The sequence below is a fragment of the Nanorana parkeri genome, unplaced genomic scaffold (genome assembly GCF_000935625.1).
Source record: "Nanorana parkeri isolate BGI_ZX_2015 unplaced genomic scaffold, ASM93562v1 scaffold88, whole genome shotgun sequence".
In the NCBI taxonomy this organism is placed as follows: domain Eukaryota; kingdom Metazoa; phylum Chordata; class Amphibia; order Anura; family Dicroglossidae; genus Nanorana; species Nanorana parkeri.
The window spans coordinates 891422-910472 of record NW_017306356.1 but is presented as its reverse complement, the minus strand read 5'-3'; positions in this window follow the sequence as shown (position 1 = coordinate 910472).

Genomic DNA, 19051 nt, shown 5'->3' with positions numbered 1-19051 from the left:
CTATGCCTTGTTTTAATGTGCTACCTTAAGAAACCAAAGGCAGTTTTTTCAGATAATAAGTGGGAATGCATATAAACTCACTGCATCAAAATGATGTCATAACTAGTAATAAATAATATGTGTGCAGTATTCATAAGATTTAAAGGAAAATACAGTGAATGGAATTTATCAAAACTGGAGTAGACAAAGTCTGGAGCAGTTGTTCATGGTAACCAATCAGCGACCCTCTTTCATCTTCAAATCTTAACTAAGCAAACTAAAGAGAGAAGTTGATTGGTTGCCATGGGCAACTGCTCAAGATTTTGTTTGCTCCAGTTTTGATAAATTCCCCCCACTGTGTTTTTCAGTTATTATTACAGTATTTACCATGAAGTAATTTTTATCACTATTCCACTTTACCATTTTTATATGCTTGCTTTTCCACATTATTGCCATTGTAATCATGAATACATTTGTTTTTAGTAAGTCAGCCAACCTGCTTGTTTACCTGGCAATATACTGTAGATACATAGTTACCTAGTTAGTCAGGTTTAAAAATGAGACTAAACCTTTAAGTTCAACCAAAATACAACAATAAAGTAAAAAACTTGCAACCTCAGAACCCTAAACCCAAGTTTATCAAGAGAAAGCCTAGTTCAATTTGCTTAAATAGATAAAATAAATGTGATCCACAAAGGCAATCAGAAGTTCCATTGATCAACAGCATAACTACTTATAAATATTAATAGTTAAATTTGGTGCATTAACCAACGCTCCCAGATTTTGAAACAGTCTACAGAGTTGACTGGAACTAGCTTCTGTCAAGTCTATTACACTTTTTTGCAGCTTACTGTAGAGAAGACTTTCTGTAATCGAAGTGTGATGTTGGGGAGGTTAGCACAAATGGTGAACGCTTAAGGATCAGTCTCGGAGCCGTTTTAACAGAAAAAAGAACAGTCTTTTATTTCTTCAAAGGAAGACAACCAAGGAAGTTCAACATAAAAATAGCTTTCTTCAGCAGTAGAACATACAGTGTGTTTGGAAAACAGATCGTCTCACCATTCTCAGGTTGTCCTGTTCAGTGGCTCTCTCAGCCTCCCCAAACCTTCCAGCCTCCCAGGCTGTTCATGTGCCTCCAGCACACACCAAACTTGGCTAGGCCTGTGTGTTCCTCCAGCACACACAGCCACCTGGCTCCCCTCTGACGTCTGGGTGGAGTCCTCCTGACTCGCGAACACCTATGTTCCTCTTCCCAGCTGGAGCACACTCCAGCATCCTCCTCATGAGGGATGCACACAGGTGCACAATCAGGTGCTGGCTGCCACTAAAGCATGGACCCAGTAATGGAGATTTCATCCCACCCAGAGCTCTAAGAAATCTCCTGGCTCCAGGATCCCAACTATGATCTAGAAAACCTGGAAAGGACTGAAAAGCCAGCTCTTTCCTGGTACAAGCAATTGCTTCCTGGAGCCACTCAGCCCCTCTGGCTAAGAATCCTGGGTGACTTTTGTTATGAGTGTTATGTTTTGTTTATATGCAACTCTATGATTCATCTCTGTGGCACTTGTTTCCTGTGATGCGTTTCCTGTTCCTGTTCTGTGGGTTCTCTTCTAAGAACATGACTTCTGTACACTAACGGCTTATACTGTCATTATTACCACATAAAACATGGTGTCAGAAGTACTTGAATCTGCGCTGCTTCTACTCATGGGACGCTGAAAGCTTGCCAGTCTTGCAGTGAGAGGCCTTAGAGCTGAATGTGCCTCCTGTAGCGATTGCAGTCCTGTCCAGAAAGCTGAGCACTGGAAGCAAGAAAACCAGCACCATGGCAACTGCACACAGTATTCCACTCCCTGAGACAATGAGGGTGAGTGGGGATTGCAGCAGTAACTGCGATAACTTCAGAGCTGAGGATTACTCCCTAGCAACAGGATTACATGAGAAGCCTGCAGCAGTGCAAGCAGCTACACTGAGGAGAGTTATGGGCAGTGAATGCCTTCATGTTTACAAGCATAATCTGAACCTCACAGAGGAGCAGAAGAGTGACACTAAAGCCATCCTGGATGCATTAGAAGCTTTTTTCAGACCTTCTACAAATGTCATATATGAAAGATATATGTTTGGCAGCTGCAAGCAAGAAGAAGGTGAAACAATACTTCTCTGTGGTACTTGTTTCCTGTGATGCGTTTCCTGTTCCTGTTCTGTGGGTTCTCTTCTAAGAACATGACTTCTGTACACTAACGGCTTATACTGTCATTATTACCACATAAAACAACGTTTAGGCCATCTAACACCGTGGTATTGCCACGCAATGCCACAGAAGGTAAAAACCTTTTTCCTCCAGATGCAAGGAGTGCTTCCTTATCATTTGCAATTACCTTAAAGCGAACCACTGTTGACCATTTATTTAGCCCAACAAGCTGATCTCCCCCCAAGTTCTGGTAATTTTTTCTCTAAGTGCGTTGTCTTCCAGACCCCTTACTAATTTATTTGACCTTCTCGGCACTCTCTCCATTTTTATAACTGGTGTCCATAACTAAAATGTATATTCAAGATGAGGTCTTGCAATTGCTTTGTAAAAGGGCAGGATTATCTCTCTCTCTCTCTCTCCTCTACCTCTTTCAAAGCTGATCTCTGGGTGCAAGATCTTTCAACCAAATTTATTCCTCAATATCCACAAAGCACATAAATCCACATTGTATGCCCAAAGGTATTTACAAATACAGAAATTACCTTGTACAAGTAACACTCACATTATCACTGTTATACACAGAGTGCAGAGCTGTAGGAGGGGTCTACTAGGCCCACCCTACATTGGATTAGTGATACACAAAGCACACCAAAATTCAAGTAAGAATGCATATGCCTCTTAAATTTAGACAAATTTGCTTATAACTGAGTTTAGCTTTAAAGATTATATTGTGCTGTTAAATAAAAACAATGGAGCAGTACTGATCATATAATGATAGATTATAGCTGCCCCCTTGAACATATTTTTTTATTGCATATAAAGGCTTTTAAAATGTAACCATACACTGATCTGACTATACGCACCAAGCTTATCACTTTCATGTGTAAACTAGTATTATATTTAACTAGTCATAATCCACAGCACGGCCAGATCATTTACCTCTACTGCAGCAGTAGGAAAGATTGATCAACAACACTCAACTAACAAAAACATACAGCAACCTACTGTTTGGACAGTAGGACACTAAAGAGTCATTGATTCCATTGTAAATAATATATTGCTTTGAGTAGCATCCTGGAGCCTATCTAACTCATCTAAAGATACTACAGCCCTTTCTAATAACACCTCCTTTCCCTTATCCATCATCAAATGGATGGATGCAATGAAAATGAAATGAAATTAGAACATAACTGTAAAAAGTTTATTCTTATGTGTCTTAGTCGAAATTAACATCATAGTGATATGTATGATATACTATTAAGCCCTCATTCACAGGAGAAACGGCTGGCCCATACTGATCCATGCTGCGCGCACGGCCGTATCGGGCTGCTCCCCGGAAGGACAGGTGCTGTGTGTGATTTGTACGCAGCAGTCTGTCCTACCCTATGGAAGTATGCAGCCGTTCGCCGCCCCTTTGCTCACCCGAACTGCACGTCCGTGTGGGTGTCCCTGCTCGGACACAGACAGGATCCATCCCGTCAGCATACGAGTACGGACACCCGCACGGACGTGCAGTTCGGGGGAACGTAGGGCGGCGTACAGCCGCATACTCCCATGGAGAAGGACAGGCTGCTGCGTGTAATCACACACAGCACCCGTCCTTCCCGGGAGTGGCCCGATACGGCCATATACACAGCACGGATCTGTACGGGCTGGCCGTTTCTCGTGTGAATGAGGGCTAAAGGTGTTTCACTGGAATTTTGAGAATTACTTCTGAAATGGTTGTTCAATTGAAAAAAATCTGTCTCAATGACAAATTTTACATAAAAACTTCCCGAAATATCATAGATGTTGAGCTAATCACTTATAAATTTGAGTTCAATGTTTGATAAGTTTAAAGGGTAACTCCACTTTAAAAATATAAAAAAAATCTTAAAATGAAATTAAAATAGCATAAATAATTATCGCACAAGCCATTTCATAATTAAAGGTTAATAAACATTGCCATTGGATTTTACTTTAGCTGCTGTAATGTATTAAATGTGTCATATAAAATTCAATGCAATATGGTTACATGGAGGCGTTCTGTACACAGTTGGTGTACGAAACACCCCCAGAAATGTCACTTCCTGTTTCTGTGATTGACTGACTGATTTTTCAATCGGAATTTCATTTTTGATGATACTCCCTAAGGGTTAATTACTACTAAAGGAATGCTGACACTGCACCTTTCCCTATTACAACACAGGAAGCCCCCAGCTAATTATAATGAACCCAGACCCTCCCATTCAGGGGTCAGTTTGTAAAGGACATGCTGCAACACACAGCTTTTTCTTAAGAACAGAAACAGGTAGGAAGCTCTAACAAAGTTGTTAAAATCCTTCTAATGTACACAGATCACACAGAGTAGATTGTTTTTTTGGAATTGGAATTACTCTTTAAATTCACTACCTCAAATAATGTTTGTAGGTTCTTTATATACTTGTCTTTATTATGGATAAATTATTCCTCACAAATAGTTGTTTTTTTTTCATCAAGGGATGTCTCCGATCATGTATATTTACCTAATCGTAATTCCTAGCGTATGCTTTACATAAATGTATAATTTGAAATCCTATTTTTTTGGGACTAGACAATGGAAAAATGTTACCATTTTAATTTACATTTAAATAATTCTGTATTAGCTGGACAAATCATTTTGATATCCCCAGAGCTTTTCATTTGAATGTTTTCTGTGTGCTTAAGATTTTCATGTACAACCCTTGCTTTCAACTGGGAACATTGTCTTAGCCGCCCTGTCTTCATTTGCATCTGTTAATCTATATTTTTTTTGTTGCGCTGTAGAGTCGTATGGTTGTATTTAATGATAATTGGAAGCAAAAGAACACTCGTTAACACCAACATTTACCAAGGATTAGATTCAAACATTCAGGCTGAGGTAAAAATAAATCAAATAAGTAAAAGTGAACCTGATTTTGTCTATACTGGGCAACGCATTTGCTTTACAGCTGGCAGTTTCAGCTGCTTTTATTTAAATTTTTTCTGATCCCCCATCAACCCAATCTGCCAATACAGCCCAGAAATGGGGAATACTTCTAGAAATTGCAGCACTTTGATTCTCTCCAATGCACTGCTTTGTGTCAGAGCAGGCAATCTTTAGGTGCAAGTGCTGCCATTGAAGTAATATTAAACGCTCAATCTTTTTTTTTCAGTAATAATCTAGATCAACCAAAATATTTATTTCCCAGGAAAATATTTCTTTAAATTTTTGCCTGAGCACTTACACTGAGTGGCCAGATTATTATGACCAGGGTTCAAAATTTCAAGTCCTGAGCTACTAGCCAGGCCTTAAGAGTCACTAGCCACCAGTTGCCCCATCTAACCCTTACCCTGCCCCGGCCTTAACTCCGCCCCTAAACACACCCTCTTAAATAATCTTATGATAATTCTTATCTTATGATAGTTGCCGCTTGTAAACAGCAGATTAGGGATTGCTGCTGCAGGAAAACGCAAGTTCCTGACACAGGAATCTAATCATACCTGAAATATACTGTAGGTGTGAATGGGGTCTAATATACACATACACTAAAGGTGTCCATACACCTGCCGATTATCGTACGATAGTTGTGGGTGATCCCGCGATCGTACGATAATCGGCAGGTGTATGGGCAGCGTGCGACCGCTTCAACTGTAAGGCCCTACGACTTTCTTCTTCCAAGCACGCTGAAAAACCTGCCGAAAATCGTACGATTTATGGCGGATTGGTGGTGTGGTCGGAAGACGAATGCCACGCAGGCGCACACTGCCCGCTAAGCACTGCAATCATCGGAAGCCCTGCCCTCAGCGGGGAGGGCTTGCGATGATCGCAAGTACGATCTGCCTGTCCAAGATGGGCAGATCGTACGAGATTTTAATGACCTTACAACCATCGCTTAACGAAAGTCGTGCGATGGTTGTAAGGTGTATGGCAAGCTTAAAGCACAATAATACACTGCTCAATAACGTTACACCTCCCCCCCCCTGCACGATACACCTGCAGCAGATCTCACTATCACCCCCAGATGACCAGGGATCGATCCTGCTCACATACATTCTTTCTTTCGGCCGGAGCTCAGAACTGTCAGAGGTCAGGCCAAGGAAGCCGGAGCTGACAAGAGCAGCTCTGCGGTCTGCATCCGACACAGATGCAGACCGTGGAGCTGCTCCCACAAGTCAGGTACGTGGTCTGCGACCGTGTGCCTGACATGTCAGCTGGCTGTGGGCCACATAATACCAACTCGCGGACCGGTACTTGGGGACCCAAATTTCCACTCGCCCTCACCTTATTTTTACTCGCCAAATGTGTAAGACTGAACTCAGAAAAATCAAAGCTTACACTGTGCTTTGGCAGAGGATGCAGGGAAGTTAACAAATTATTCTCATACTGCCTCATGTAATGCAAACAAATATGGGCAATGTACTGTAGATCTGAACTTCCTGGAATCTGTGATGTGTAACCTATTCTCTATCAGCTTCCTGTATAACCAATCACATTCAATCTTTCAAGGCAGGCTTGAATCTCATTGGTAGCTAGAAGAAAATGAGTATAGATTTTAATATATATTAAATATTAATAAGTATAAATAAGTATAGATTTTTTATTTTCAATACTTTTATTAGAATCAAACAACTGAGAATGGAGCATAAAGTACAATACAAACAAAGATCGTGCAGCAAGTTTGTAAACATTAAGACAAAGTACAGAAAGATTAATGCACGGTGTGCACAAAAATAATAGGATGAAAATTCTATAGGGTGTAATATACAGTAAACATTTACCCTATGTAGGTTACAGAGAAGTATGGTGAAAAGTTAACTGAAGACCGTGAAATATGGCAATCGGTTACTTAAAGAGTAAGTAAACGAGTGTCACAGGACGGGGCAGGAAATACTTCATCCGTGATTCCCATATTTTTTTCAATTTTGTCATAGATGGGCAGAAAGTTTTTAATTGGAGAAAATCCAATGGATCCTGTTTTTAGTTGTGGGAATGGAAAGGGTATTACTAGTCCAAGCACTCGCTACAGTATGTTTAGCTGCGGAGAGAACATGTGATAATTTAAATTGGGGAAATTAGATACCTGGAGGCCTAACATTAAGTAGTGCTACATGGGGGGTTGGGGTAATGGGCATATTCATAAGAGTAGAAATTATTTTGAAGATCTTAGTCCAGTAACTGTCTATAATAGCGCATGTCCACTATATGTGTATGTATGTACTGCCATCAGGTACAAAATGTGTAAGTTGTATAGGAACCTTGTACCAACAAAAGAGTATTTTGTAGTTTGTTTCCAGTATTCTGGCACTCATAGAGCATGATTTGGTGGAAACCCAAATCTGAGACCAGGATTCTTCAGAAATTATGAGGTCAAGGTCTTTCTGCCAAAGGCCCATTTAGGAGGGGTGGTGAAGGGAGAGGTGTGTTGTAAAGAGAGGGTATAAAGTAGTGAGATAAGCCCAGGAGAATGGGGGTCAGGTGTACATATTTTTTTCAAACATGGTGAGTGACAGTATATTGGAAGATAATTTGATCTGGAAGAGTATAAAACTAGCTTATAACTTATGGGTAGCAAAATATATCCAAGGAGGGAAGGTTGTATTTCGTTTGCAGGTCTGGGAAAGGTAATATATTATATTTGTTATATAGAAAATGAAAACGGGTAATATTTTTGTTATGCTATTTGTGGAATATTATGGGGGAGTCAAATGCTGGGAAAGACTTCCTGAGTGGCGTGATATTTAGCTGTAGTTGCAATTTGGCCGCAAAGTAGTATTTTTGTATATTTGGAACATTGGGGCAGGTAGGACTCGTAAAGGGTATAAGAGTTTGGGAAGGAAGTAGAGCTACAGCTAACAATTATTTTCATAATCAATTGGTTAGCCGATTATTAATTTTAAATAATCGAATAATTGGATTTAAAAAAAGTAATACCGTCATTTATTTAAAATAAAATACACAAATGCGTTACAGACAAAGTTTACTTCAGAATAAAACAGTATGCACGTTTTTTAAAATCGCACTGCACTGGAACGCAGGGCATTGCAGTACCCCACGTTCAAGTGCGGGCGATCACACTGTGGACGGGAGTTGCATTTTGGATCCATTGAAATGAATGGCCTCGCAACGCACCTCCTGCAGCCAAATTTGTCAGGTCGAAACTGAAAATGACTTTTCAGTTTATATATATATATATATATTTAAATAATTGTATTTCTAACCCCTGAAATTAGTGGTTGTTCCAGAAGATCAAAAATCTAACCTGATTGAAAACAGCAGGCTCCCCTATTATTTAAAATAATGTGAATTGTAAAACACTAAGCCAATATAATTAAATAACCAACCTTTTAAAATAATACATCAAACATTTTTTTTTCTATTTTTCATTTGTTTATTTAAATTAATTTTTTTTATTTGCATTTTTAATTTTTATTTATCTAATTTTTTTTACTTTTTACATTTTTTTTTACAGGGTTATTCACAAAAGGGTGAAGAGTTTGGAAAAGGCAGGAGAAGTGAACAATCTAGGACAACATAGCTGAGCTGGAAAGTGAACTGAATTGGAGAATTTTTCCAAATCAGCTATGTTGTCCTAGAGTGTTCACTTCTCCTGCCTTCTCCAAACTCTTCACCCTTTTGTGAATAATCCAGTTAGTCTTTTTAGTTTAACTTTATTTTTATTTTTTTATATTTTTTTAACTTTATTGCTGGGAGCAATAGCCAGCCTGCAGAAGCATGGATGGAATATTGTGATGTTTAGCTTTTTCCATCAAAAGACTCTACGAACATTGTCACCGGCTTGACGCCAAGGTATAAAGCCTACTTGATCTTTATGAATATGAATTTTGATTTTTTTTAAAATAAATATTCTGTATGTTAAAGCTCCTAGTCACTTTTGACCCTTAGCTCCCTTTCCACAGGGGATCCCAGGTGAGGTAATTGACCAAACATGGTCATGACTAGAGAAGCAGCAACATAAGTATTGGTATCAGTGCCGATACTAAGCGCCGTTACTGGTGCTTTACATTTTTTTATAGATTCGGTTGTGGGGATCTCGCAGCAGCTGTCTATGACAGCGCCGGTCCCTCCTCCTCCTTACCCCATGTATTACATTGCAGTAATGCAATTTTTTCATTATAAATGCACCTTGAAGATGTTTTTGGAATAGACAAAGCCATCAGAACCATGTTCTAACTGAACAGTTTCAAAACAAAAGTAGTATAAGGGTAATTTTGCCAACATGTTTAGTATATATTACTATCTTAACAGCTGAGCTGCAAGCCAATTTAGTTTTAGGACAATGCCGGTATAAGTGCCTGAAATTCATCTATACTATATCTTACCATAAGCCACTGCACAGTTGATATTAGACTGAGAGTCTGAAGTTAGGCACTATGAGCCAGCCAAGTTTAAAGGTAAAGTGTGCAGGCTCTGGGAGATAGAGGGGGAAGTGTTTAGGCAACAAAAGGAGATGAGTAAGACAGCAAAAACCTCAACAGTATGACAACGTTAAAGATCATGTAGGTCACAAAGGAAGCTGCTAAGTGACAACAGGTAATTGTGGTGGCACCCAGTTGGCTATGCAGTGTAAAACTGCATAAATCACAAGAGTGACAAAGTATTTTGATAGTAAAATAGTTTACACATACTGTATGTATTTCAAATGTTTTTTCCCCATTATTTTGGCTAGAAGTTTACCCAAAGCAAGGCTGGTAATGGGCAAACCAATTGGACTGGACTAGAAATTGCAAGGAACTGCGTCAATCTGTAGTATATAGACTTTACAGCAGATTGCAAAATAACTCAGATCTATCCGGTCTGTAGAATGCTAAAGGGATCTTTTGGACCTCTTACAAGTTTGTGCTCATTTTGCACAACATGTGAGTCAGTGCCACCTCCTCTGGGCCAATAGGTGATTGCATTTTATATGATGACCTTATCTAAGTGAAATACAATGCATAATAGGCAACTGTGATTGATACTCCCAGAAGTGACAGTTTCCCAGCTTACTTCAGTAGACTATTACTCTGTATTGTTCGGCAGAAGAGCAGGGTATGTGATTCTAAATACATGACAGGATTGCTTTCATAATTCTAGATTTTGCACTTATGGCCATGGTTTGGATTCCCTGCATTCTGCTGTCTAAACTTCCCAACTTATATAAGGTAAGAATGGCCTTGATTAGTGTTCAAGAACTCCATTAGGATTTGCTTTGCCTAATATCTGAAATCCCTGTGACCTTTCTCACAAGTGGATTATTCACCACAGGTTTCCATTTAGAAGTGAATGGGTAGCCCTGTCAAGTTCACAACCAGAGTCGAGGTCCTTTCCCCCTTGTTACTGTAACCTTTTAAGCTATCATTTACCTCTACACCCTGTTGTACTTTGTTTCTCTCTTTCTAGCTACCATGAACTGACATATAATACAATATCGCAAGATATGCAATCAATCACTTGTAACCAATGTATCAATTAGAATATTATCATGCCTAACAAAACTATATTGAAACTGTATTTAAGGAGACCCCACCTTGATTCCACCTCAGCTTACAACAATAGAAAACACAAAAATTCCCAGCACACTTACCAGCTAGCCAGTTAGTGTAATTTGTTTTGTTCTATTGTTGTAAGCCCTTCCATGTGCACATTGCTATCAAAGCTAGTTATGAATTGTGTGGTTGCCATTTTTGTTTAGCGTGGCTGTATTTGGTGTGGGGACACATTGAAGGCTTCAGTGTATGTTTCAAAGTGCTGGATCTCCAGTGAGTCCCTGTACCTTTAAGGAGGAGTGGGGGCATCTCCAGGCATACCTGCATTTAATCTATGTACTGCTAAATATGCTCCAATATGGAGACTTTTAAAGATTAGAGTTAGAACCAAACAACACAGAGGGGCCTTGACAAGGCAGTGTGGCCTCCACATATTTTGCAAACGTTGTGCAATTAAAACCTCTGTTTTTAATGCATATTGTTAGTGTAATTTGTTTTGTTGTTCCTGACATGCACCTTCAGAGTTTGCCTTTTAGAAAGCATTGAAACCAGAGGCAGCCAGGCAACTAGCACTTTCAGAATAAGATCATCAATGTCAATGGAAACCATACAGATTTCCTTTCCTTTTTAATTCTATAATGAGAATGGAGCAGGGGCAGGAAATGCAATATGGAAATCTTGATGCTGGAGTCCCCAGTAAATATACCAAGTTAATTGAAGATTCATCCCACCATATTCATTCTACTCCTGAAATTTTATTTTTGGGTTGAGTGACCTACTGGATATTAGAGAACTCTTCAAAAGTGTGCAGGTATCCCTACCATTACTACTGTAGGGTCTAAATAAAATTCCTAAGCAATATGGAGATTTAAAGAAGTGCACTGTAATCTGTTCACACTAGATGAAAGTTCAAGGTATTATGCTAATTATTTTCATGCATGGTTATTAATGAGCTGTATTTTCAGACTCCCTATGAGCCCAGAGTCTGAATATATTTATCTGGGCATCATTTAGATACATAAATTAATCTCTGCGAGATCCAAAGGATACAGATTAACTGAACTCAATGAAATACAGCTGGGGATTTAAAGGAATGGTTCCAATTTGTGGAGTTTTTCACCCAGTATAATTAAAGGTAATAAGCCCTGTGGGCTCTGTTTAGAGTTCCTGATCCAGCATGAAAGATTGCTTAGGTGCACACTTCAATAGTGTACAACCATTCATGGGTATACACTGAATAAGTGCCATTTCATTTGTTTTTCAGTACATATGATTTACGTGGTTAGTTGAATTTTTGCAAGTTGAAATATGTTCTTTACTTTCCTGAATGTTGTTTTGCACTGTGCTACCAAAGATCAGATATCTGAGCAAGTGTCAAGTGGACATTCTTCATGTAGTTTTTTTTGTTGCAGCTAACAGATGGTTTAGCAGTGCCATAAAATCTCCTTCTAGAAGATTGCACTTGTACTTTTAAATTCTGGTTTTGGTTTTAGATGTAGAAGGCTGTTATTGTGCCTATGTTTCAAGCAGGCCTTAGATTCCAGTAGAAAAAGTTGCCCAAGTCTAAACTAAGCATTGAACTAAGCCTTGTTAAAGTTTAAGAATATAGTATAGAATAAGAGTATGTACTTCAGCTTATATTCAGCTGCTTTGTTTTCAAACTTACTCTCCTGTTCCATGAAAAGCAAGGTGTTCATGGACCTCCCTTGGAAACTTCTCTCTCAGGAAAATGGCTCCTAAATACAGAAACATTTCTGAACTATGATAGAAGGCAAAGAAATATAAAGCCTGAGCACAAGCACATCTCAGCTTATGGATGGCTGCGGTGAATGTGCCATAAGTGTTAGCAACAGCATACTAAACCCAGTACATGTAACTAAAGCAAACACTTAATTGATGCCATACAGTATGTCACAATGACGCGAGAAGTGTTAGGTATTTAATGTTTGCCCCCATAAATTCCATTTGCAGTTTTACACTTTTAAAGCTGAACTCTGAGCACCATTATTTTATTATGTGTTATGATCTAGTTACCTTTTTAGTGTACAATATAAAAAAAATTGGCCTGACAGCTTTGTTTGTTAGTCAGGAATGTTGCTAGACCCTGGGATCCAGGGTACATCCCGCAGGTCTTTTAACAAGTGCCCCGGGTCTCCTTTCAGATTTCGAGAGGATACATTTTGTGTGCCATGTTTGTTAGCAAAAGGTAATAGTTCTTATGGAACACAATAAACAGATACACTATATTGCCAAAAGTATTGGGACACCCCTTCAAATCATTGGATTCAGGTGTTACAATCACCTCCATGGCCACAGGTGTATAAAATCAAGCACCTAGGCATGCAGACTGCTTCTACAAACATGTGTGAAAGAATGGGTCGCTCTCAGGAGCTCAGTAAATTCAAGCATGGTACCGTGATAGGTTGCCACATGTGCAATAAGTCCATGTGTGAAATTTCCTTGCTACTAAATATTCCACGGTCAACTGTTAGTGGTATTATAACAAAGTGGAAACAACTGGGAACAACAGCAACTCAGCCATGAAGTGGTAGGCTGCGTAAATGACAGAGCAGGGTCAGCGCATGCTGAAGCACACAGTGCTCAGAAGTGGCCAACTGTCTACAGACCTCCAAACTTCGTGTGGCCTTCAGATTGGCACAACAATGGTGCGTAGAGAGATTCATGGAATGGGTTTCCATGGCCGAGCAGCGACATCCAGGCCTCACATCACCAAGTGCAACGCAAAGCGTCGGATGCAGGGGGGTAAAGCACGCTGCCACTGGACTCTAGAGAAGTGGAGACGTGTTCTCTGAAGTGACAAATCACGCTTCTCTGTCTGGCAATCCGATGGACGTGTCTGGGTTTGGCGGTTGCCAGGAGAATGGTACTTGCCTGACTGCATGTCTTTTGGAGTGTGGGAAGAAATAAAGGTACCCAGGGGAAACCCACGCAAGCACAGGAAGGACCTACAAACTCCATGCAGATAGTGTCTGAGTTGGGACTCTGCCTCTAAATCTATCCCTTAATTTGCCTCCTACTTAACAGTGCATAGAATGGTAAAGCTAGGTAATATTTTTATAGGATTTTGCAGAACATAAAAAGGTGAACAGAGGGGTGTGGCCTGCAAGGAACATGAAAGCCTAATTCCAATACATGTACTAGATCATGTTGGTGAGTTTCACCAACTTACCATAATACTGGGGTACCCTCACCCCCCCCACCCCCCAAATTGAAGGAGTGTGCACCAGTCAGACATGGCCTGTCAGCATGTTACTCCTTTCTGATCAATTCTCAGTGCAAACCCATGTCCTATTTTAGAAAACAATACATGTTCCATCAATGCCATGATATGAATCTTTTTTTTAAACTTCTCTAGGTGGTAGAGGAGTGAGCACTTCACCAGTTTTACCCAGAGGTATCTGATACATTTTGGAGAGGATGTAATTATCTGAGCTTAGTATTATACATATGGTGGGAATGCCCCAAAATTTCCCTTTTGGAACTCAATCTGGGAAATTAGTTTGCAGATAACAGGTCAATCCTCCCCCTATTATCCAGAAACATGCCTTTTACACAACACCCCACTCTCACCTGACCATACACTTATTAAACTCAGCCAGATCACTTATGCCTACATACTGGGAAGTAAAACGCCCTCTACCTTGGCAGGATGCCTGACCTCAGTAGTCTGTTTAGTCAAATTTGAAGAAAGGAGAGCCTTCAAAGGAGATCTAATGTTTACCTAATTGATATACCATTTCAAAACTGATGACTTAACTCTGCATCACAGGACCTTTCTCCCCTTTCCCCACTCTGTATTTTTCTTCTTTCCTCCTTCAATTCACTTCTTTCTGCTCCTGGACCCCCAACCCCTCTTACTCTGTCCTGCTTCCTATATACTGTTGCAACTCTATCATCCCATCTTTCCTTTCAGGATCCTGTACTCCCACTCTCTTTGCAACTGTCACTATATAGGCCAACCTAAATTTATATATCTCTACCAGACAAGGTCCCATCATTCTAGCGCCACAGAGAACATACTTATGCCACACATTACATACCATACACTAATACAGATTTTTTTATTTTCCATCCATATAGCAGAACTTTTGTCAGTTGTGAGGCTCTGCATATCTGTCACAATTTGTGCATTAGTGCACCAGGAATTGTAAACTCCGGGTCTTGCGGAGCAGTATATTGTGACTGAATTAGGAATGTGCAGGGATACAGGTCTCTGAAGATGCAGGGACAGTGTGACTGCACAACAAATGTAGGTGTGCCAGAGTTGTAGGATCTAAGGAGCCACCTAGTCTTCACCAGAGTCACTGATGGTGTGGATGTTGAGCTGCGGGGCAGTTCCCAGGTTGCGGCTCTGACACACCCGTGCAGGCACAGTGCCAACGGATACTCAGGGACCACAGCACAGTAACAAGACACAGGGTGCATACAGAATACAAGGTACTAGAGGGAAGACACAGGGAACATGCATGACACAGGGAGCAGGTAACAAAAGGGAACACACAACAGGTGTACCCACAGAGACAAGAGATACACATGAACAGCAGAGTGGAATGTGCAGGAGAAAGGAGGGAGATGCACAATAACCACAAATCAGAGCAGGAAACAATGCTGTGGAGAGACCTCACAGCCACAGCAAACCAAAGAGGTACACGGACAGAAAACAGGGAATGCCAGAGCACACCAGGATGGGAACACTGAAAACTACAAGAGCAAGCAAAGACACAAAATACAAGGTTTTAACACCTTGGTTCAGGGCGGATTGACAGGAAACCGAGCAGCTCGCACAGGAGGCAAAACCCGGCACTTGATCAATGTACAAAGAACTGTGACAATATCCGAATACATTTCTCTTTCTATCTTAGTGGGTTTTCTCTGAGATGAGATTCTCAGATTCGGCACTCTCCTGTCTCTGAGGAGTCTCTAATATCTCCAAACTCACAACTTCCTGCAATCATTTTCAGATTTGAAAAAAAAAATATTGTTCCACAGTTTCATTCTTTTTAGGGTTACCATGTTTATCAAACACCCGAATCATGTATTTCAGACCCAGGTTCTTTTTATCATTAACTTGGAACAAAGTCTGTGAACCTTTTCTGATTTTTTCCCCCCCCCCAGTACTTCAATGTTTGAGACAGATTAGACAAACTCACATCTAGTCTACTAAGAGGTTTCAATCCACTTTCCATGTTGTCTTCATATGCACAGTGACAGCTTACTTACAGTTGATGTGGCTCTATCTTCAAATGTAGTCTTTGCTGTCTCTCTTAGTCATTTCAGCTAATTATTTTGTTCCTCTGAAGCCCTGTATACCACTACCATGTTTAAATAGTTCCACTTGCTTATGATTGCTGACACACATGGTAGCACATAAGCCAACTGTTTTACTAATGCTCAGAATATCTCCATATGGAATATAACGTAAAGTGAGCAGAAAACCAACACCTTTTTCATATACATACTTGGTAGCATAGTAGTGAGACACTTAGTGGTAGAACTACAATGGCGGGAATCCATGAAAATTGCCCGTGGCAACCGATCAGCTTCTCTGTTTTATTTTCAAAGCTTAACTGAACAAAATGAAAAGATAAGCTGATTGGCTGTCTGCTCCAGTTTTCATGAATTTCCCCACTATACCATATTGCTAATATACAGTATATACTGTATATGCAATGGCATTGAGCATATTCAATGTGACAGACCAGAAACGTAACAGATATACAATTCAAATTTCTTACAACATGCAAATCTAAGATATTGTAGCCTCTGAACTGACAAACTAGCCAAAATGACTTGTGGTGCACAAACCTCTCTCCCCTATCCTCAGAATTGATATGAATGCTACTCTGACAATATATTAAATGTGAAACGATGAGAAACTGATTGATAAAACAGTCATAAATTCACTGAAGATATTACTAAGCTCTGGAGTTTTACTTTAGTAGTTTATCATAGTCTCGGAACTCCCTGATTGATTTATAGCTTGGCACTCCATCCCAATTCATTACCTATTTATAATACCTTGGCTGTGTTGGTAATAAAGACATGAAGTTGCTGGACTTTTTTTTAGTATTATTATTCATTTATGCACTAACGACTGTAGAGAACCTGAGAGGAGTTAGATTTTCATCTATTTTTTTTAGTTGAAAACCTCAAAGGAACTTGCTCTTACTTTTTATTATGATAAATTACAGAAACCTGACATGGTATTGTTTAGACTTTCTGCCATTTTAGGAGAAAGTATATTTGTAAATAACATTTATATTATAAGCTTTTTAGTGAGTGATTTAAAACCAGAACACGTTCCACCTTTGTTCTTGACCTCTTATAGAATGTGTGTATCTCCTCTTTACGGATAGTCTCTCTGAAATAACAGAAGCAAGGAATTTTTTTACCTAAAGCTGGCTATACTCTACAGATTTCTTTCTTTCAGAGTGGGCTGAATGAGCTAAATCTAACAGATTCCTCAATCCAGCATAAAGAGCGTGGATGGAGGAATGAGCCCATGTCGTACCTTTGTATTTCGACTGCCAGCACCTTCGGTTGTCAGAAGACCTGAATGTAGAATTTCGCCAGCCCAAAGTCTTTGTAACCATAAGGCACTGCATGGCCTTTGAATTTCAGCTATCTTAGAAGGGCCACTAATGGGGGCTATGTTATGTGCAAGCCCCCTTACTATAAAAGGATTGGTTCCCAGCAGGCCCTGGACAGGCCTTGGAGGGGAAGCAGGGAGTAGAGAAGCAGCAGGGGTGTGGAATTCCTATCTATCGATGCCTGGGCAGGTAGTTATTTTCTACATTCAGCCCTGTTTTGCGCAAGCAGAGCTAAATGTACAGCAGGGAAGCCCCTGTTTTGTACAAGTGATTCTTGGCGACATTGTATGCAGCCTGCAGGTCTGCCATTCTCCATGGGGGGGAGAGGTGGTTTAGCAGGTAGGGACGCATTGAGGAACCTGGCCTTGGGGCAGCAGAGAAAGTAAATCCGGCCCTGGAGGGGCTGTGAGTTTTCTCAGGCCCATACCTCAAACATGAGCCTGACGAGGATACAGATGATAAAGAAGCAGATTAATTACTCAGCTGAGCTTGGCACTGCCTTCTCTGAGACCACCCACAGCACTTTTCCACTCAGCCCTCCGCTGTCCACCCACTCTGACAGTAGGACCTCTGATAGCAAATAAACAATGATTACACAGGCTGGAAACCACTATAGGCTGACTCCTGTACCTTAATAACTTATGTCAGTCTGTACTTGTGTTCAACCTACAGGCTGAGCGAGAGTTACTATACAGTGCTATATTGTGCTAAATTACTGTGGATTGAAGTATGGTGAGCTACATATTTTTGTGTACTCCACCCCTGTTAAAAGACCCAACAGTCCTTTCTAAAACAACCTTTTTGTGTGCATCTCAGCAACAACTGTAGTTGCTGTTTAGCTTCTAAACCACCCCTAGTAGTCTGTTGGTTGTAGTTTTATTGTTTTGTCTTTTAAATTACTATATATACACAATATATATATTTTATTTTTCCCTTTTGCTAGGACCCTTTATTATTTTGGGATTTGTAGTATACTTGTTCCTGACAAAGGCAAAGCTGCCCTTTGTTTGCAGCATGTCACTGATTGCAGTAAAGTAGTGTGCTCCACATATTTATTTCCACTATTGTCATAGCTGACATGAAATTCATGCAATCCCCTTTATTTAAAATGTCCGGCAGGCATTATAGGAGAAGCAGAGGTTCTGCATGTGGAGGTATTAGGGGGCGAGCATTTTGTGCAGGACAAAGCAGTGGTCAGGCCATTCTTTAGAGGCAGAGTATGTCCATCTTTTCTGTTTCAGTGACTATACTAAACAGCCGCAGCATGCAGAGAAGGTAGTTGAGTGGCTAACAAATCCTTGCTCTTCTTCCGTGTCACAGAGCAGCCAGTTGTTTGCAATTGCTCCTAATGTGCCATCTTCTCCCTCCTCCTCTACTAATCCTGCCATAGTCCTGCAAAGGGAGTCAGCAGAATTATTTCATCACATCATCAATGACCTCCTGCAGGAAGATCTTGGTCATGTGTAGGTATTCCTCAGCCCCCTTTCTACTAGTTTATGGCAAGTAGTAAACCACAATGGCAGGTACCCAGCCGCTATTTTACCAAGATCACCTTCTACTAAAGTGTAGCAGAGTACATATGACCACGGACACATGGTTCAGGAAGCATGGCCAGTGATGTTACTGTGGCCCCTACCACCCGAAGTGGAGTGGCTACTAAAATTTAGTGTTGTTAGCACTGTAATCAGTGTAGCCGATTTGTAGTCTGGCATCATCTGGTTAGTCTAGGTGTTCTGCTATTGATTGCACCTACCTGTGAGTGGGATGTGACCCTACCATAGAGCGGGGCAGCCAATAGGGGAAC